A 6,864-nucleotide genomic window follows, 5' to 3' on the forward strand; every position below is an offset into this window, starting at 1 on the left:
TAGTGCCTAAGGCACTTGACTGCTAACCAGAAGGCTGGCGGTTCAAACCCACCAGCCACTCCTTGGAAGGAAGATGGGGCAATCTACTTCTGTAGGGATACTGCCCTGGAAACCCAAGGAGGGGTTGCTATGAGTCGGGTCTGACTCAACGGCACATAACAACAACAGCAACAATAGGTCTTTATATACAGTGCAGATTGGATGCATTATCCGGAGTGGCTCATGTCTGCCCCTATGGCCTTCTTCCCCATGGTCACATGTTCCTGGGGTCTAGTTAGTGGGAGATTTATGAAGCTGAGTCTAAGATGGTAGAGCCATTGAAAGAGATGGTGCCACCACTGTCACAACTAAGAGAAGCCCAAGGAAACATGATGACTACATGTAATATGGTATATAGATGGATCATGGGAAAGCAAAAAGAACATGAGTAAGAACTAAAGATATCTGAATAGAGCATGGACGTTTGTTAGCAAAAAAGTGTCAATATTGATTCATTAATTGTGACAGAAGTACCATACTAATGTAAGATAGTCATAATAGGGAAAACTGGGTGCCAGGTATATGGAAACTCTCTGTATTATCTTTGAGATTTTTCTGTAAATCTAAAACTATACTAAAATAAAATTTTATTCTATCCCCCTTTGCCCCCTGAAAAGATAGTATTCCCATCCTTATCATAGCATTCAGATCTGGTCTGGCCAAACCATTTTAAAAGGAGAGTGTCATCAATATGCCTCCTTTGAAAGGTAGTTATCAGATACCATCTGTCTTATCAGTATAGTCTAGAAAAGTTCCACTTACCCGCCTCTAAGGGATAGAATTTTAAAGTCGTGGGTAGGAGAGGAAGATGAGAGGACTGGAGTTGAAAGTGAGGCCTTCAAGTGCAGTGAGCGAGCCTGCAATCACCCTAGGCCATGTCCAAATGGCCATTAGGGAAGGATCAATTCACGAAGACATCATCTCAGACAGCTGAGATAAATTGTGCAGCTAGGACACAGAGCCAAAGTCAGGAGCTGAAAGCGTAGTCAGTCTTTGGCCAAACGTAAGAGTTTAGTCTGAGAATGAACAAGTGATGAGGATGTGTAAGCCAGGGCAACTGGGTCAATCAGGAGTTAATTCAGGGACCATGGGGGCCCAGGACTCTGATTGTCTGTACAAGGGGCAGCACACTTCATGTGGCAGACAGCTAAATGAAGACAGCCAGGCAAGATAAGAGGTCTCTGGAACCACCACCCAACTCTCCAGGGGCCACTGTTGAGAAAAAAGAGATTGAAGAGGTAGAAGGAGAGGAGAGAAATGACCCAGTGGCTAGTCCTCCTTTTCAAGTTGTGACTTCAGCTTCCCCACAGATGTGCTTGCACATTCAGTGTGGTAGGGTGGTTAGTTGTTCTTGTGTGCCACTCAGTTGATCCTGAGTCATAGCAACCCAATAAGACAGAGTAGAAACCTTACAGAGTTGAGTAATCCACCCCCAAAATTCATGACCACCCTGTGTTGGCATGGACCAATAACTTGAAATTTACTTCCCAATATGGAGAGGTCAGTGAGACCGATAAATGAGTTTGGCAATGCCAGGTTTATGATAAAGGAGTTTATTAAGGGAGGACTTCCATATGAGGCGAGTCCTGGGTGCAGCAGGACTACATCAGTTCTCTGTGCTCCCCATGGGAGGCAGAGGTTTTTCTATTGCTTTGATGAACAAAGATGATTCCATGCCAGGACTTTGGACCCCCAAGACCACCCCAACAGGTGTTGCATAAGGGTAATTTAGCAAGTGGAAGTGGGGTATCAGAAAGCAAGGATGAGCATATTCAGCCTTGCAAAACTTATTTGCCCTTCAGTTCACCCCTTGAGATGGCTCTTACAATCTGGTACGTCCCCTCTCTTCCACAAGGTCATTGAGGGCCCTGAGGGGAAGTGTTACAACCACGTAGGTAGGGACAGGCAGCATTGCTGTAGGTGGAGGCACAGACCACAGCAGCATATAGACAAACACAGCAAGAACAACCGTATTGTACCCAGGAAAAAAACTAAGATCCAGCAAAAACCCTCGCCAGCCAGGGGGGAAGGAGAGAAACCAGGTAGTCACAGCAGAAGAGCCATCAGGTGCGCCCAGGGCCTCTATCTGTTTCTTCATATGGCCTAAAATGTCAGTAATGTTTTAGTGGAAGTCTGGTTTATAGGTGCAACATTCAGTCTTTACTATGGAGCATGTCCCACTTTAAGCAACTGTTAAAATGTCTAGAGCATTTGGTTCTGAAGGACTACCTTCCTTATCTGGGTGGTTTCAGCAGTTAATAGTGGCAGGCTTTCTCTGCTATTGTTCAGGGCCTGTTTAGTAAAATTTATTAGAGCTTCAGTTTGTCCCATGAATTCCAAAGAGCCAAAGGGAGGAACAAAAACAGTTAAAAGGTAACCATAGCAGTGGAAAATATTGCACTTGGTCCACCTGGCCAATCATGTAGTAACCAGGGCCAAAATAGTGGCCACTCAGCCGGCAAGTGCTGTGAGGAGCGAGGTACGCTCCCATGATTTGGCTCTCACCTATTGGCAGTGGGACCCCGGAGTCCAGTCCACTATTTGGGATGGGGCCTTTGAGGTAGACAAGGAAACCCTTGGAATTCTACTTGGCTCAAAACAGACAGAGGCGGATTTCCCCAGTGCTCCCTGTTTGGGCACCAACCAACCTACGCATAGGTGGTAAACACCCTCTTGTGGCCATACCCGGGAGGCGCTGTTGTCCCTTATCAACACGTGTGTTTTCGCCATAGTCTGAACCCAAGAAAAGGTAACGTGCCCCTACCCATTTGCTATTATATTCCACTTAGTCCCAGAGGCAGGAATATACCCATACACCGTTTCCCGTGGTTACTGGTTGGTTCCAGGCAGAGACTCCACATTCTAAGGCATGGCTTCAACTTTTGAGAAGGGGAGTCGCCCACAGACCCAGCAGCTACTTTTGTGATGGGCTTGTGGGACTCGATAGCAGGGAGTTTGGTTTTGGTTTTTTGGTTTGGCAAAGCCATGAGCCAACTCTAGGAAGATATTGGCTGCCCAAAGGGAAGAAAGCAAAGCAGGAAATACCTACAGTTGAAAAGACAGGTGTTGAGTGGGTACCAAGAGGGGTAAATCTTTCTATTATGATCATGCTAGTGGCTTCCCCTTGGGTGGTGAGAACAGTGGCTCCCTTAGGCATTTTCCCTGGCTGCGTGTACCATATGTATTGCCCCAAGGAAGTCAGTTGAGGGATTATAAAGTCACTTGCTTTATTAAATGCTAGAAAAGTGGGAAGACCCACTTCCATCTGTTGTGTTATAGCCATTGTCTGAGCCCGTGTGAAGCATGACTGTTTGGGCTCTCTGTACAGTAAGGTGGTGGGCTCCCCTGTTAGGCTGCTTAGTTCTTCACCGCTGGAGGGACGAAGTAGCCAGTCTACCCTGTGGAGTAACCCATGACAAGCACCAACAGATGGCTTCACTCTCCCGTGCCAGGTCCTGAGGTATTTGGAGGACCGTGCTGTTCTGCTCTGGCAACACTCCTGGTGAACATGCCTCTGAAGCCCACAACATCACTTGAATCATCGTTGGAGGGTTGCCCAGGGCTCCTGGTCTGGCATACTGGGCTAAAGCCCCACTGGGAGCTGAATATATCAGCCTTAGAGCTTCAGGCGGCACTTTGGTCCATCCTGCCAGGGAAGCTTTGCCTGTATAATTCACTTGCCAGTCTGCCAAGCAGTGGCTGTGTTCCCTCATGTATCTTTCCAGGATTGTGGGGCAGCACCTTGGGCACTGGTGTGAGCACACTGGGGAAATTTTGTATAGCAGCTGTTAGATGACTATACTCCACTGCTATGCCTGCCTCTTTAGTTATTTTCCAATGAAACACGGTGTCCACTTTTCTGGTGAATCCAGTGGGCAGCTTTCCCTTCTGTTGTTGTTGTTGTTGCTGTGTGCCGTGGAGTCGGACCCAACTCATAGCGACTCCTCCTTGGGTTTCCGAGGCAGTATCACTACGGAAGTAGATTGCCCCATCTTCCTTCCGAGGAGTGGCTGGTGGGTTTGAACCTCCAGCCTTCTGGTTAGCAATCAGGTGCCTTAGCCACTACGCTACCAGAGCTCCCTTCCCTTCTAGATGCACCATTTTAACTTATGTTATAGTGTCTGCTTCTTGGTTCCTCACTGGGGAAAGAGGTGAATGGACTGCTCCATGAAAAACAGGTTAGCATCTGAGGTTTGGATGCAATCCCAGATGTCCTGCTTCAGGGCTCTCCTTCACAGTACCAACCCCATTATCATCCACTGCACCTTATGCCATTAGTTGATCCACGCAGTTAACCCACCAGTTACTGCCTAGCTGTCTGTATAAAGGAGTAAGGGCCAAGCCTCATAGGTGATGACCATCCACCACCCATTAACTCAATTTAATGACTGCTTTGTTCACAGCCAGTTTCACATACCTTGCCTTAGGGCCATCTGAGTTCCAAGTGTCTGCTGGCAATGACCTTCCCCTCCCCTAGGAGAGAGGGGCAGTGGCAGCAGATGTGTACTAGCCTATGCTGGGGGGTCCTCTTGATATGCAGCTCTTCTTGTATTGCACCCAGTGTTTTTATGGGTGCACCTTTGCTTTCTCAAAAGTTTGCTGCTATTCTTTGCCCCAGTCCCAAGAGGCAGTTTTTTTTTTTTTTTTTTTTTTTTTAAACTGGTCAACAGAGTGGTCTCAAGCACTGGGCCGAGTTGGGTATAAATACCTTCCAATACTTCAAAAGACTCATGAAGCCCTGTGCTTTTTTTGGCATCCTAGGGGTGGGTTCAGCTTGTACCTTTTAAATTATAGCTTCCTTTCCCATGTGTCCAGACAATTCTGTAACAGACACACATATTCAGCAGTTAACATGGTGTCATCATTGGAATAAAACCAATGGACAGGAGTGGGGAAAGGAAACAGAATCAGGTCCCAAGCAACCATCCAGGTTTCTACTAAAGGTTTCTAACAAGGATGGTAAGTTGGGGACTTCAGGTGTATGGGGGAAATCACCTAAATTCCCTATAATCCACAGTCATACGTCAGGACCCATCTTCACAGGCCACACAGGGCTGTTAAAAGCACTGTGGGCTTCCCAAAGGATGACCACCCTCTTCAATTCTAAACTGATTTCACTGATTTCCTTGTGTCTTCCAGGAAAATTAGATTGTCTGATGTTTACCACTTTTTCTGGTGGATGCAGTGTCACTGGTTTGCATGCTGCACTTTTCCTCAGGACTACTCTTATCACCCTCATTTACAGTTGGAATTCTCCCTTAGACAAAGTCTAGCATCAAAATCAATCTACCCCTAGAGTGTCAATTGCCAGGGTGGGGGGCTTTGAAACTGTTCACAGTTTCTACAGATAAGGGTGTATTGTGCCCCTGGATTAACTAGAGCTGGACCCTGCTTGTTTATCTTTGACCAATGCATTGTGACCTCTACAATGGCCCCTGGTACCCCTGCAGGGCTCTGACCTGTGGATGACCTTATCCCCTACCTCTAGTCTCTAGGGACTAGTGGAGTCTACCCAGAGGCAAGGGGCGCTTCCTCATGAGGGCAGTAGGACCAAGATGGTGGTATTGCTCAACTTCAGATTTTCTCAAAGGTTGTTACCTTTAATACCGCCATCAGACAACCACTAAGTACACCCACATCTGCTTTTGGATTACTCCCAAGGGGTTTTGGGACAGTCATCCTATAGGGCTTTCAGCTTTTCTCTCTCTCCTCATGGCTCACATCCTCTTCTCCCCAGCCCTCTCCTCAGTCTCATCCAGGTCAGCTGCTCCAAGCCACACAGGTGGTAGTGATGTTACTCATTTTCTCTGCCTCAGCTCCATTTAAAGACACACCAACACCCTGATATTCCCATAGCCTTAAAAGCCAAGCTGCCATGGTTTCTTTTTCTTTCTGCTGGAATTTCCCATAGAGCTATATCAACTCAGTGGGGGTGGGAGCTGGGTATGGGGGAGAAGGGAAAGGGAGGGGCAAGTGGCTCCCCTCATGCCTTGTGCGCAGGTGCCCGCTTGCCCGGCAGCGTCCTCCTGGTGCTCCCTCTCCCTCTCCCTTGCTTGCTCTCACTGCTTTGAGGCTTGAGGATGAGACAGCGGCTGGGGCAATGTGCCACCCAGCTGGGGCTCCTGCTTACAGAGGGGAGGTGGTGGTAGTGGCAGCAGCCAATGGGTGGGCAGCTGGGCTCTCTCACTCACACTCCTCACTTTCTAGCTTGGGCTTACCCTCCCCAAGACACTTCCTCCTCCACCTCTATTTGTGCACAGCTGCAGGTGAGTTTCTCACGCTTTTCATCTTGCTAATGGAGTTGGCTATTTTGAACACCAGCCATGGCCCCCCCACACACACATGACTGTCTGTCATATATCCTTTTCCAATTGTCAATCTCTCAACAAGTGCTTCAATGGCTACCTGGTGTCAGTGGTCAACCAAACCATGTAGAACAGCAGCCATCTTTCTAGCTGTCACTCCTTTCCTAATCTCTTTTCCACACTGTGCTTCATGACGTGCTACTCACATGGTGGTCCACACACATTAAACATATGAGCCAGACCTGCCCATATGGAGGTTGCTGGCCAACCTGGGATTTCCTCCAATAGATGCCTCACCCCTCCTCCCCATTCCCTCTGTCTCCTGGCTGGCTTGCCAGTTGTCTTGGCATGGACCAACCAAGCCCAAACCCACTGCTATTGAGTTGATTCCAACTCACAGTCACCGTATAGGACAGAGTAGAACTGCCCCATAGGGTTTCCAAGCTTATAAATCTTTATAGAAGCCTTGTCTTTATCCCATGGAGCAGCTGGTGGGATTGAACCACTGACCTTTGGTTAG

The sequence above is a fragment of the Orycteropus afer genome, unplaced genomic scaffold, assembly GCF_000298275.1.
Source record: "Orycteropus afer afer isolate SDZICR_OR568_19922 unplaced genomic scaffold, OryAfe1.0 scaffold00170, whole genome shotgun sequence".
Lineage (NCBI taxonomy): Eukaryota > Metazoa > Chordata > Mammalia > Tubulidentata > Orycteropodidae > Orycteropus > Orycteropus afer.